The sequence below is a fragment of the Nelusetta ayraudi genome, unplaced genomic scaffold (assembly GCF_046127955.1).
Source record: "Nelusetta ayraudi isolate G7.1 ecotype Tasmania unplaced genomic scaffold, CSIRO-AGI_Nayr_v1 ptg000151l, whole genome shotgun sequence".
NCBI classification, from domain to species: domain Eukaryota; kingdom Metazoa; phylum Chordata; class Actinopteri; order Tetraodontiformes; family Monacanthidae; genus Nelusetta; species Nelusetta ayraudi.
This window is the reverse complement of record NW_027466201.1, coordinates 2,485,001-2,499,593: the sequence shown is the minus strand read 5'-3', so window position 1 is coordinate 2,499,593 and position 14,593 is coordinate 2,485,001. Positions and strand designations below refer to the sequence as shown.

The 14,593-nt window shown below is 49.4% G+C and overlaps 1 protein-coding gene across 3 annotated transcripts in view; it reads right to left on the bottom strand.

Moving 5' to 3' along the window:
- The window catches only part of LOC142879988 (runt-related transcription factor 2-like), a 44,480-nt gene that overhangs the window by 24,821 nt on the left and 5,066 nt on the right, over positions 1 to 14,593 (bottom strand). The window contains exon 1 of one of the 3 annotated variants that reach the window (XM_076013583.1): positions 616 to 756. The exons of the other annotated variants lie outside the window; for them this stretch is intronic. The gene's annotated coding sequence lies outside the window, so the exon portion shown is untranslated. Of the gene's footprint in view, positions 1 to 615; positions 757 to 14,593 lie in introns of those variants that run through there. 3 annotated transcript variants of the gene reach the window in all.

The window sequence follows — 14,593 nt, the reverse complement described above, 5'->3', positions numbered from 1 at the left end:
TACACACACACACACACACACACACACACACGCTCTCTCTCTCTCACACACACACGCACGCACGCAGACTTTTCAAAGCGGCACGCTTTAACAATACTCGGCGGCGATGTTTAGAACCACGCGACGCCTTCAAATTAGTCATATTTTTTTTTTTTTTTTTTTTAACCTTCAGTCTCCCTCGCTCCCTTTATGCCGGTGAAGGAGATGAAGGAGGCGGATAATAGAATCCCCTTTATTTTATTTTTTTATTTTTTTATTTTTTTTATTTTTTTTTAGCAGTAAACGCGGTTAGTGTTGTTGCGGAGGGCCGGGGTTTCCCACGTGTGTGTGTGTGTGTGTGCGCGCGCGCGCTCGCTTGTGTGTGGTTTGTGTGTGTATAAGCTTCGAGCGGCCCCCGCAATTATTGCGCCGGTGCGGCTCCGCCAACACGTGGTGCCCGCTGGAGTCAGATCCGTTCGCTCCGCCGCTACGCGCGCAAGCTCAAAGAGACGACGAGGAGGAAGAGAGTCTCCGGCGTCCACGAAAATAAATAAATGACTAATAATAATAATAATAATAATAATGATAATAATAACAATAATAACAATAATAATTAATTCTCTCGGTGCTACCTACCGGCACGCCGTGGCTCCTCAGGACCGACCGCGCGCTTCTAAGTTCTGAGACGGTCATTTCTTCTTTCGTTTTTTAATATGTTTGTTTGTTTGTTTGTTTGTTTGTTTCACCTCTCGGTAAAAGCCCGCATGCATGCGTCAGGCCGCGATGGCAGCGCAGCTACAGGACAGGAGGGTGAGAAGTGAAGAGAGGAAGTGAGACGGCGGGCTCGGTGAGTCAGGTAGAGGCGCGAGGAGACCGGAGTAGAGTTTCAGCCGGTCGCGAGAGAGAGAGAGAGAGAGAGAGAGAGAGAGAGAGAGAGCGCGCGCGATGTTTTTTTCTTGTCCTCGCGCACGCAGGTGTACAGGTATTTTCTCGAGCAGCCGTCTGTGTGAATTTTTTTTAATTTTTTTTTAACCCTCACCCCCCCTCTGAAATAAATAAAGATAAAAAGTAAATCTAGTTTGCGGGGGAAAAAAATTGCAAAAGAAAAGTGGTGCGCGCATGACGGAGCTTGTAAAATAATCATTTGACTACAATTTCATCCAGCCGAGAACGGCGGCGCCACAACATGGAGCACCCCCCCCGCTCCCCGCCTCCGGGGTCACTTTGGAGATGCGTAATTACGCGCAGGCCAGCGCTTTATCCATATGCAACAGCGGTGAAACGTGATCCCTGAATTGAACAGTGTATAGCCGCAACCACAATATCTTGTATTTAAGTCTATTATTATTATTTTTTTGAAGATCTCCAATTCTTTTGGACAATGGCAATAAAACACAAATTTTAAACAAATCATACTTCAAGAGTCACAGGCGATGTTTTTCTTTTTCTTTTCTTTTTTTTTTTTACATTAGCAAAAATTTTTGCAGCAATGTTTACCGTTTTGCAGTACTATTGAAAGTGTAAATTGCTGCAATATTGTTTCATGTTGCTTAAAGCTGAATATATATTTTTGGATGAAATAATTATTTCTAAAAAGAAATGTCCAAAGTCTAAATAAAAAAAAATAAAAAAAAATACACAATCTCAACACAAGCTCTTCAACTGAGACTGAAATTATTACAATGATAATATGTATATACATCTAGATTTATTTATTTGTATATTTATTTATTTGTCTATTTATTTATCTATTTATTTATTTTTGAATAAAAAAAACATGGTCTGTAGTTCTTCAAAACAAAGTCTCATTTCTCCTCAGAGAGTCGGCCTGCTCTCGCCTGCCCCTCCGCTGTCTACTGTAGAGGGCATCATTCACCCTCTGTGAGACTGCACGCCTCAGCCAGCTCCCATCAGCCGCCCCGCCCTCTTGCCCTGTTTACTCATCAGCCTCCCAATGAGTTCTTTAGCAGAGTGCCACATCACACAGCAGCTTGTGTGCGTGCGTGCGTGCGTGCGTTGCAAGTCTGCCTTCCTTTTTCCATCGCTGCTCAAAAAGGCTTTTATTGCAGTAAGTCTTTAAGACAAAGGCCTTTGATACGTTTAAAAAAAAAAAAAAAAAAAAAAACAACAACCCAAAAAGCTGGACTACTGGGTGGTGCAGCTGTCAGGTTCTGAGGGTCCCGCTGCCTGTGTTTTAGCCAAGCGTTACACGTATCAGAGCCCGAAGAACCTCTTGGAAAAAAGAGTCATATCTCCAGTTTCATAAGAATGTGTACGTCTGTGCGTGTGTGTGTGTGTGTGTGTCTGCGCGCATATGAAAAGTCTGAAAGCACTGACATGAGTCTGGCACCTCGTCACGGCGACTGGGAGGAAGGGGGGGGGGGGGAACAGGAGCGATTGAGTTACACTTCCCCCTTGCACGGCCCAAAACGCTAGAAAATATCGTCCGTCTGACGCTCTCGAAGATCAGCTGGCAATTCACGGATGGATAAATGCAAATAGTCCTAATCAAATCCGTAATGGCGATAAGCAGGGCCGGGGGGCAGAAGCCGTGGAAGCTGCTCACTCTCACAGTCACTCACTCACTCACTCAGTCACTCACTCACTCACTCAGTCACTCACGCGGGCCCAGTTCGGCTTCGGCCTCGATAACATCGGTGAAATAAGCAGCCGGGGTAATGTGGAAAACATAATGCCGTTGTGGAATATAATTAGGGAAATGCTAGGGGTGTAATTATAACCCCCCCGAGTCCATTCCATGCACCCAGTTTCATCTGACTGATGGTTGTAAAGGCATACTTGTTTGAACTGAACTGAACTTTTTTTTTTTTTTTTTTTTTTTGGGGGGGGTTTTATTTTACTTTTGCAGTGAGTTGGTTTTTGTAAAGAGAAACAATGGGGCCATTCTGAGAGTCTCACATCCCATTTTCATTACCACGTTCCGCACACACTTATCAGTCTCGCTGCAATTTTCCCATCTGCTGCTGGAAGACAATAACCACACACATGCACGTGCGCACGCACACGCACGCACACACACACACACACACACACACACACAGAGACACACCCACACCAGCACCACCCAGGCTCCCAACCCCTGACAAACTTATCTCATCAAAGAGTGTTTGCGCCATCTGACTCTTTTATTTACATCCTTCATCTGTCTTCGAACCCCCCTTGCCGGATATGGCCCGCATTCACACAGTAGGACCCGCTGTCAGTTGGAGGTATGGCAACCACCACGTTTCTTTTTTTTCTTTTTTTTTCTTTTTTTAATCTTCTGTTTGAAGTGCTGGGGCCGTGATGGAAAGGCCAAACAAAGCGCTACGGCGCTCCAATTGGACTTCAGATGTCGGACTCGTCCCGCTCGGTATCAACAGATTTAATATTATGTAGCAATAAATCTAGCATAAAGCTTTTCACTCAAGTTTGGCTGCCGCTCGCCTTGTGCACAGCTGCGTCGTCTCGTCTCTCCCTCTCTCTCCCCGGCTCTGGTATTATTCATCTACTGTGTTACACTGGCTTGGAGTCATTTCACAGTAGGAGAAGTCACTTGCAGAGCAGAACCACAGAGTACCACATCGCCGAGGATGTGCTGCACTTTTTGATTTATGATAATATAGTATTACTGCCTCTCCGTTTCAATTATTTGTTTTCAATAAAAAACCAAACTCGGCTGACACTCTCCAGCTAATTTTTCCTGTTGAGATATCAAGCGTGTAATGAAAGATTCTGTCCCTCTGCCCACTTGGAGTCGCCGAGGCTGTGGGAAACGTTAATGCGGAGAGCCGAGGCAAACAAGCTGCGCGTAACGCTGACAGCAAACTAACCGTGCGGCATTAATGCTTTTACATCTGTCTCCTCTGGCGTGACGCAAATGAACACGAACGTGTAGGCCTTGTCCACACGTGTGCAGGAAATTTTCAACACTTTATTTGGCTCACTGTTTTAAAACAACCGAAATCCCCACACACACTTAGGGTATTCTAAAATAGTCTCGTGTCCAGATGCAGCTGTATTATGGAGGATGTAAAGTGCATGCCACACCAAGAGGGGGTGATATAAGCTTTAAGGACACATTGGTTAGCAATTTGAAAAGCAGAAATGGCCCATTTTTAGACCGCACATAAACTTAACTAAACAAAGTAAAATGACACCTGATGCCTCTCATCCTTTGAACAAAAACTTAAAACTTGCCCTGGAAAGGACCAGGGTATAACTATTTTTGTTTTTCCGGCCATTTATTCACTGTTGCTGAGGTGATGCAGTCGTAAAAACAAACAGCACACAAAGAAATGACGTCAAAAAAAAAAATGGGATGAGCCATAAAATCCCAGTTCCCTGTTACAAACTGCACCAGTAGAGCAGCAGACCTTTTGGAAGATGGTCACTCCGGAAGAAGTTTTGCATTAGCTCTGGTTTTCGTGACTTAAGAATTTGCTTGAGGCCAAACTGTATCCAAACAGATATGTTTTTTTTTAAAAAAAACAACAACAAAACAAAACAAAAAACAGTGAAGGTGTGGGCAAGACTGCATTCACAAAGATGTCGGGACAAAAAGTGCTTTAAAATAAGATACAACTATATGCTGATGACACCCTCGTACAAAACCCCCTCCAAAACCCCCAGCTCAGTAATGCGCTGATTTTTGGGCATTTTCTCGTCATTCAAGAGGAAAAGTACAGCCAGTTGAGACTCAGGATTAAGGTTACTTCTCATAGCGGTGCATTTTTCAAGACGCTTAATTATAGCTCTCTAGAGGAAAGGCCGTGACGAGGTCCAGGCCTTAACGGGGATGTTTCCACGTTTGGCAGGCCACCAGCGAAGTGACACTGCTGGCGAGCCAATCGAGAACGGGCGCCGCGTTCCGACTGTCGGGTCAGTCAGACTGGACTGGATTCAGGCACCAGCTGGAGCAGGATGACGTCAGACCGAAACCGCCCCGCCCCCCCCCCCCCCGACCGTGACCTCATCCGACACGACCTCGCTGTAGCACGTCCGCGCGCTGATCCAGGATCAGCTGCTTAAGCCTTTGATGACTGTTTGTCGACCAAAGCCTGTGACATCACGGTCAAAGTGTAAGGATGAGGACGGCACGCTCTGCGGTCTTGCGGATGAGGAAACTGTTTTCAACCGGCGGAGCGGGAGGTTTTACTTTCAGGTATGCCCAAAACGAGTGAGCTCGCGGAGCGCAATCCATTGTTTTTTTTTGGTTGGGTGTTGTATTTTTTGGGGGCAAATGCGCAAGCTTACCCCGATGTTCCGCTGAGCTCCTGAAAAGAGCAGCATGGAAAGAGATGGAGACATGGAGGGGGCGGCTGCTCGCTGCTTGTGGCAGGGGAGAGAGAGGGAGGGTATAAAGACAATTTCCTCTCTGGTCTTATTGCCCTGACTGTCTGCCGCCTACTGCCTTCATGGAGGTCCCTAATTGAGATCACTTGTACTTTAAAAATAGCCCCCCCCACAAAAAAAAGGAACTTCTGCGGGCTGGTAGATGGAGCAAGGAGAAAATAAAGCGGCGATACGCAATGAAGGTTGCCATTAAGGAGCCTCAATGACAGATCTAAGTGACTGAGGAGGGGTGGGGGGGCAAGCTTAGAACCCTTTCCTTGTTTGCCAGGGAACCTTTGGATGTTGATGTGACACACACCACCTGCTGTCACAGAACTAGAACTTTGGATTTGCCATCGTGTGTGTGGCTTTTTTGATGGGGATTCGGAGAAGCTGCCCGGGGACGAGGCCATTCAGTTTTTCCACATTTGAATGTGAGCGTGTATGCCTTTTACATAGCGGAAATGGAAATAAAAACCTCCTTATGGCCATAAGTCACGATCAACTGCAACCCCCCCCCCCCCACACCCCCCTGCATGTGGCCACTGTGTCATTAGCCGTGCTATTATTAGCCCTTCGCTTTAATTCAGCGCTCCCAGCGATCAAAACGCTGGCGTTTCCCAGACTCCCCGGCCCAGCGTGTCTCTGAGGGCGTGCTGGTTTTCCCTTCAAACCGTCTATCACTCAATCAGGTCTGATGGCGCTATTAATCAAACAATGAGTCTCCCCCTCTCCCCTCCCTGCCCCTCCTTGGAGACCAGTTTGAGGGATTGGTTCGGGGGGAACTCGGCGTATATCCGGGAGTGGTACCGGACCGCTGGGCTGGGAACAGGAACCCCTGTAAAGAGCGTTTTTCTTGGACCGGGACCCTCTGTAGGTGCTAAAGACAATACAGACTCTCGGGCTAGGCCAACATTCCACTTTACACCCCCCACCCCCCACTTTCCTCTGTGCATTTCACTGGTCCACTTCCCCTCTGCAAACTAGCCGGCTAGTATCAAAATATTTACAGTACATCTGCAAGACACGCTGTTCTCATGTATCCAGGACCGTTTAGGGCCCCGTGTTCATTATGCGAAGTAAAACTAATACCAGATTTATAGGGTGGGTGGTAGAGGGTGGGGTGGGGTTCTCTCTGTTCTCCCTGTCGGCGTTGCGGGATCGTGGGGATGATTTATGCGAGGCGAAGGAGAGGGTTGGGGGGGGGCACCGGCGAGATAGATAGAGTGACGACGCAGCGCGAGGCCAAGCAGGCGGCGGCGGCCCAGACAGAGCACTCGCCGGGGGGCTATCGGCTATCGCTCGCTGGTTTTCACGCGCCGCTTTCCGTGTCGGGGCTCTGGGAAGAAGGAAAAAAGGGCCGCGGGAGCTCAGGAAACATGTATGTGCGCGTGCACGCATGGATGTGCGTCGAGGTCCGCGGGCGTGGAGGAATGTGCGCGGCTTCCAAAAAGCCACGGAGTAGGTCCGTCTGTCATGGACGCCCAATTGGACGCAGACATAAACAGAGACGCTACGCAGCCACCGCACGATATGTACCGTGTATATATATATTTTTTTGAAACATATTAAATATACTATCTGTTTTCCTTGGCCGCCTCCCTCACGCCCGCTGTTGTTTGCCTTGCCGACGGTAAGCGAGCCCACCTTGGACGCAAAGTCCTGGCACGCCTTTCAGCGATCCGACTCCTGGTAGGGGGGGGGGGGGGGGGGGGGCGCAATCGATGTCAAAGGGCGGCCAACAGCTCGCCCGTTTTTTGTCCGAGAGAGACCGGCCAATCAGATAAACAGGAAATGAAAACACAGCGTTTTCGTGGGGGCAGGAACCGCACGCGCACCGACTGCCTCGACTTCCGAGGGTTTGGATCGTTCCCCTGTTTCTTTTTCCTGATCTTTTCCTGATCGCCGGCCAGCGGCTCCGAGCCCCCTCCAAAACACTCAGCCTGAACTCTGCAACCTGAAGACATACATCCAAACCCTGCACACCGGCTTCCAAACCCCCAAATGTCAAAATTTGCCCCGAGGAGCCCCTGTGAGGATTTTAAATGTTTTTTTTCTTTTCTTTTGGGAACCCTCGGAGAGGCCTGAACGTGCGCTGCATTTTTAGCGTTTGCTCGCTGAAAGACAAAATGTCACCGCAGACGCATCAGAAGTCAGAAATAGTCCTTCGACCTTAGTCTGTAATTACGCTGGGCCTATTAGGCTACTGGTCAGGAGTGACTCACAACAAGGTGGGGGCGCGGAGGAAGGAGAGAAAAAAAAAAAAAGGGGGTGGCTGGACAGATTTTCAAAAGCGTCCCAAAGCCAGAGATCTCCACGGCGATGAATCCCGTTCCAGTCATCTTTGGAAACGAGAGTTCAAATAAAAGAAAAACAACTTAAGAAGCCCGGGGAAAACATTATTTCGCTGAAGATAGATGGCTATTGTCTGATGATATGACCCCAGTCCCGATATTTTCCACACTTTGGCTCAGAGCTTTGACGGTTATTCCAGGACGGGGCTCCATTTTTTTTTTTTCTTTAACGTTGCGTCTGTGTCGGGATCCGGGTGACGCCAGCTTTATTGCGCCTTAATCGACTCTCAAGCGGAGGACTCTCATCACCGCCGTCCCACGGGGGACATCATTCACGCTGTCCCTCCATCTCGAACACATTCTGTGGTGGCGCGTCGCGGCATCTGAGGATTTCAACGTCACTCCGAGGGCAGGGGAAAAAAAATGCTGGCAATGGGGATGCTGGGATGTGGTCTCGGGCTGACAATTAAATTCTTCTTTTGCTCGGAGTGCGCTGTCACTTTCGGGGCCGGGAAATTTACGGCGGACCATTTTCACGATAGCTGCTCATCTTAAACGTTTGAGCCGGGTTTCCGAGGCGTCGTAGATCACTTCTGTTGCGTTCTGGTGTTTTCCCCCCAGGGAGCCAGCCGAACTCTTCCCAGTAGTTGCTAATTAAGAAGCTATTAACACTCTAATAAGCGTTTGAGTGAACGAGTAATTAAAAACAAAAAAGATTTTGGCTGACTTTCCAGCGAAACTTTTTCCCAACCATCCCAACCAACCAATTCCCAAGGATTGCCTCAAAACCTTTTCGGAAACTAAACCAAGGAAAGCAGTAAATATTCTAGCTGTATATTGTTTATAAATCTTATTTTTCATCCCGGGTCACCATGAAGCTGCTCTGTATGATCAATTAGCCAACAACTCTGTAGATCCCGAGTATGGCAGCAAATAAAACCTTCTGTTTACTGCCTCCTGGGGAAAAAAAAACTAACTCGAGCTTTATTGTCCCCTTTCCTGGTTTTCTTTTGAAAAGGCACAAAATAACGCAACCCCACTAGTGGAGATTGGAATGACTGACTCTGGCTAATCTTAATTTCAAGGGGTATCATTGAGCTTTGTGACATCACAAAGGGCTGACTCCACAACCACACGTTTTAAGCATGCACTTTCTGCATAGTGGGGATAAGGGGGGGAGGGGAAAGGATGCACTTTTCCCTCATTTCTGGTGAGTTCACTGACAGGCTAAGGCACATTATAGCGAGAAAACGTTGGTAAAGTGGAATTTTTACATCATGCGGGACCTTTTAAAAATCAGAGCGGAGGAACACAGGGTTAAGGCTGTAAACATTAAGTCTGTGTTTATAGCGCGCGGGTTCTCTTTTCATCGGTAATTGCCTCACACTGTGAGCCTGATGATTGGGTAATATTTATGATGGGCCCTCAGGGGGCCCCGGCTTCCACCTCTCAGTCTGTCTCCTGTCTATAAAATCCTTAACTCTTGGCTCAAGTGTGGCGCAGACAAGCTCCCATTAGAAGCCAATTGTATATGCGCCTCCATAGCGCCTTTCATGTGCGCGACGCACCGTGCTCGCGGGGGCGTGTATATACAGTGCATGTATGTGTGAGGCAATAAAGGGGCTGGCTCAGAGACTCTGGTTAACCGGACTGTAATTTGGAGGCCCGGTGAAGACTCCCAGCAGCCTCTCGCCGTTTGTTTACCAGAGAGACCGACTCTGCTGTTTCTGCTGCGTCTGCAGGGTCGTGCAGGAAATGGGCGCGCGTATCCGTCTCGCTTTGTGTGCGCGCGTGTAGGTGCAATCAGTAATGCAGTGTTCATTGCGAAGGCGACATTCCGTGGGACGGGGGAAGAGCCGACGTTTTCGATCCAGGGAACTTGTGGAAACGAATGAAGTCGTTCTTCCAATTTAAGCGGAAAAAACCCAGAGTTCTCCCCCCCCCCCGTTTTTCCACCTCCCTCACCTTTTCAAGCTGCGACAAAATCACACGCTGTGCCTGCCTTAAAACGACGGCATCGGCATAAATAAGAAAACAAAGAGGGGCCCAGCTTCATTCACCCCCACCCCTCCAACAAAAAAAAAAAAAACCCAGAAAACTCAGAACAAAAACAAAAACGCCCTCACATTAAAAAGCGTTTGTCAGCAAAAAATTGCCTGCCGCTTTTATTTATGCGGAGAGTAAACCTCCTGAGACCCCAGCGCCCGCGTTCTGTCCCAATTTGGCTTTATTTATTTATTTTCCCCGTCATCCCGAGCAGGAATAAATAGAGAACAATACGATTCAAAGGACCGGAGCTCCCAGCCTATCATTGAGCCGTAACTTTGAATTGTTTTTTTGGGTTTTTTTTTTTTTTGCTCTTGTGTGAGCTGTTTCCTTTCACTCACTCACGGCACACACACACACACACACACACAAACACACGGACAAAAATGTTGCAGCATCCTAAGATTCTGCCGCGAGAGGGGAAGAAAGACGAGGGCGCCGAGGAACTTTTCAAAAATATCACTGTAATAAAATATTCCCGCTCCACTGGGATCCTCCTTTGCTCATTCAGCATCAGGAGAACAGAAGTGGAAAAAAAAAAGAAGAAAAAAAAAAGGGCCCGTTATTGGTCCCCGTCCAGGAAGGGAGAAAGAGAGCAAAGGAAAAGAGAGACCTATTTCTTTTGGGGAAAAGACAGAAAATAGAATGAGCGGCGCAACAGTTGACGGAGGAAGAAAAAAAGAAAAAGGGAAAACTTTTTAAGCGCGACAACAAAAAAATCGACTACAGACGACTGTAAGACAGGGGAGCCGTCTGGGTGAGTGACAGGGCTCCGCTCCAGACGGAGCGCCAACTCCGCCGAGGATCAGACGCAGTGTAACGCACGCACGTCGGCTTTGATCAGACGCAAGGCGCCGCTCGTCGCCGTCGTCGTCGGATTTCGCGACGACGATTGGCTTGAACGCGCGCTAACTGGAACAGCTCGGGGGAGGATCAGCATAAAACACAGCAGCTACAAGTTTTCAAAAGGACGCGAAGCTTCGGTTGCAGGGAGGCAGCTCCAAAAAAAAAACAAGACAACAACAACAAGAAAAAACGACAGCAAAAACGAGCGGCGGAGAGCGAGCAGTTCAGTAGCGATGCTAAACACGCGGAAATTGGCGGAAAAACTTTTCCCTCCTGTCAGAGTTGGAGCAGGGAACTCCGAGAATTGTTCCGAGAAGATTAAAAACATTGCAAAAAACAAACAAACAAAAAAAAAAGAGCATTGCATGTTTTATTTCTTAATTCTTTGTTAACATGTATAAAATACTAAAAAAAAATATACATTTTTGAAAAAATATCTCTGGTGACAAAATGCAGCTTTGCTCACTTTTTGTTTCACAGTGCCACAGTAAAAAATGTAACACCGGAACAAAATAAAAGAATCAGAATTTAGAATAATTGGGACAGTGATGTGTTACACGTCCGTAAATGCACACAAGCACAATCAATCAAGCTGGCGGTGCCTTTTCTTAATGAGACGCACGCACAGCTTAATTTGGAGAGCATTTATCGAAAGGGAGAAGAAGAAGAAGAAAAAAAAAGCAGCCTTGCTGGGAACAAGCCTACACGACACCACACCGGCCAGCAATTACGTTAAATACAGCCTGGTTGGACTCTCGGCTGTTGTTGCCGCTTATTTTTGTAAATGAAAATTACAGTAAAAGTCACAGCGGGAAATTAAAAAAAAGAAAGAAAGACAGCAAGAAAGAAAAAGGCCCCCCCCCCAAAAAAAAAAAAATTAAAAATGACCACAATTGAAGCCGAGCCAAGGGATGCATATGCATTCACGGTCAACGCAAATACAGAATTTCAACTACAAGAGCAGTGAGAGTGCGAGAGGCGGAAGCATCAGTGCAGCAACTCATGGAAGTGAACCTGCAGTTTCAAAGTCGACTGTTTTCAAAACGCACATAGAAACAATTGATCTGCAGATAATGAACATTTGTTTTTGCCAACAAATCAAAACGCATCAATTTAGCTGCATTTAATTAGGTGCATGTGTGTTGCCCCCCCGCCCCCACTCCCCTCCCCCCGCCTGCTCGTCTCCCCGGGGCCACTTTACAAACGAGAACTGCCGCCACCGTTGCGTCGAGCTTCACTCGTCTCCCCGGAGACTCGTCAATATCACCATTCAGGAGTTCAAAGACACCTACACACACACACACACACACACACACACACACACACACACACGCGCACTCTGCAGGCCTCCTTTTGTGTCTCTGGGGCATATTTCATTTCAGTGTCGCGCACACGTTACACCCCATGTGTGTACTGTGTGTGTGTGTGTGTGTGTGTGTGTGTGTACTGTGTGTGTGTGTCACAGGTGGTGCACTGCTGCTGCTGCTGCTGCTGCTGCTGGGCGACTGTGCTCTGATTGTCCCCCCCGCCCCCCAACCACCGCCGAGCGTCACGTTTGTCATCGGCCTTTTCCTGAAAGCGTGGGCGGGTTCGGGGGGGAGGGGGGGAGAGAGGATGGAGGGAGGAAGGAAGGGGACAAGGGGGGAGGGAGGAGGAGGGGAGGACAGATGACGGTAAACGGCCACCCCCGCGCTGCCATATGGGAGGCGGTTTTTGCGAGCTTCCCTTCGCCGCCGCGACTCGATTGCCCTCCGAACTGATCTCCCCCTTCATGTCGCATCCACCCCCCCGTCTTCCTTTTCATGTATCCGTTGGTGTGGGTGGGTGGGGATGTTGGGGGGGGGTGGGGGGGGGTGTTCTTTAATATCCTCACCATTGTTTCACATGAAAAGAACACGCGTGGAACCCCCCCCAAATCCCCAACTTCCCCTCCGTCCGGGGGCCCTCACGGTGGAGCCGGGGGACCGCCATTAAACCTCCAATCCCCCGCCCCCCGCCCTCCCCAGCCGCCAGCGTGGGCGTTGCCCAGAGGGCGGGCACTTTGATTTCCAGGTGTGTTTGATCTGCTGTGTTCACACCTCGACCCTGCCGCGCCCCTCCTCCGCTGCCGCCGCTGCGTGGGTGGGTAATTTGAGCGAATTAGAAGAAAAGGAGGCCCCCCCCCCCCCGCGCGCTATTAATGACACCCCCCCCCCCCCGCCCAGCCACCCCCTGCACGCTCACCTATTGTCCCCCCCGACCCACTGATGGAACCCGTTCCTTTCTTCTCCCTCTCCTCCTTCCGCTCCCACCGCCACCCCCACGCCAAACTACGGCCCCATCTGCGCCTCCTGTTGTACGCGCCCACCCCGAGCCCCCCCCCCCCCCCCCTCTCTCTCTCTCTCTGAGCGCGCAGTGTACGGGTGTACGGAATGCAAACACACACACATGCACGCACGCAGGCAGGCAGGCAGGCAGGGCGAGGTGTACATGGGACGGGGGCGGCACGAGGGGAGGATTGCTTCCAGGTGCCAGTTTGAGTGAGAGCATTAATCAAGCGGACAGATCCCTCTGTCACGGACGCCCTCGGAGGCTTGTGCGCACACATGCACGTGCACATATGCACACACGCACTTGTTCACACTGCAGCGAGTGCAACCCAACACATGACGGCCGTCTGGAAAAAACGTTTAATAGCGAAAAAGCAGAACGTCTGGAGACGAGTTGCAACCGGGAGCCCTGCGGGTCGGCTGTTGATCTCTGCTGTTGTCGCCCTTCGATGCGCCGGCACACATCCCCCTCGAAGCGGACTCGGAATTGAATCCCACCCCCTCTTGTTTTTCGGTGTTTCCCCCGGTAAGAAGCGCAAGTCACCAAAAAACACACAGGTCTCCGGCGGGCCCTGTTCTCTCCTCGACCCGCCGGGGGACGTATGTAAAGTGTGTGTGTGTGTGAGTGTGTGTGGGAGTAGAGGGCGAGGGGGGTCAGAGGGGATACCGCATTCCTCTAAGATTAAACCAACAAGTTCTGCAGCGAAGGGGGCAGAACAGGTAAGGCCTTGTGCAGCCGCACGTCGTCGCGCCGCCCGAGCCAAAAACATCCTGGAGATTCGACGCTCCGCGCTCACCCAGTCGCAGAGCAGCGCTCCGTTTGCTCCCGGGTGGGTCGTGTTGTTGTTGTTATTGTTGTTGTTGTTGTTATTGCTGTTGTTGTCAGCCTTACCAGACAGAAGCGAGGAAAGGAGCCGAGGAGGCTGCCGCAGTCGCCCAGGGGTCGTAGTTGAACCCCTGCGTTCCCTCTCGCTGCGGCCGGGCTTTTTGTTTCGTTTTTTTTTTTTCTCTCTCCCGAGATAGACCACTTTCCTCACCCATAAAAAAGTGTCAGGCAGGAAGCCACTTCCTCTCTGAGGACCCGTCTCGGATCACGGTAAATCGGAAGCGGGCGGGATTGCAGTCGCGACGGATGAAGGTGCTTCGGCATCTTGTCCCGTGTGGAAAAATAGCCAGCTCGCGTGGCACCAGGGACCAATTAGAGCGACTCCCAAATATCATCATCATCATCGCTAGGCACGCTTGTGGCGATGTCACCCCCCCCCTCCCCCGCACCATTACTGGCAAACATATGAGACGCGCACGTTGATTAATGGGGAGGAACTACGGGAACTACTGATGAACAAACGGGGTTTTTTTTCCTCTGAAGCCACAAGTCGGACCAAAGTTGGTTCACTGGCAAACTGATTGCGAGGATAAGGGAATGGTGGGGAAGTTGGGTGGGGGGGGGCAGGGGGTCGCTGTGTCTCTCCCTTCGTCTCTCTCTCTCTCTTCTGATCTCGTCTCTTAATTTAGAAGGAGGAGACTGTTTTTTGTTTTTTATTGACTCGGCCAGCTGCAGTCAGGAGCCTCCACTAGCTGCGTTTCCATTACCCCTAGAATTGCACAAAAAACTAAATATCGCAATAAAAAACTGGTATTGGAAACGGCTAAATTTCGAGAAAAAAAAAACAACTCTCAAATATCGCTAAAAGTATATGACTTTCTCATCAGGTGCTTTTTCAGACGTATCGATATACAGGTGTATCTCCATAGTGTCATTGGAGACACTTTTTTTTTTCGCAA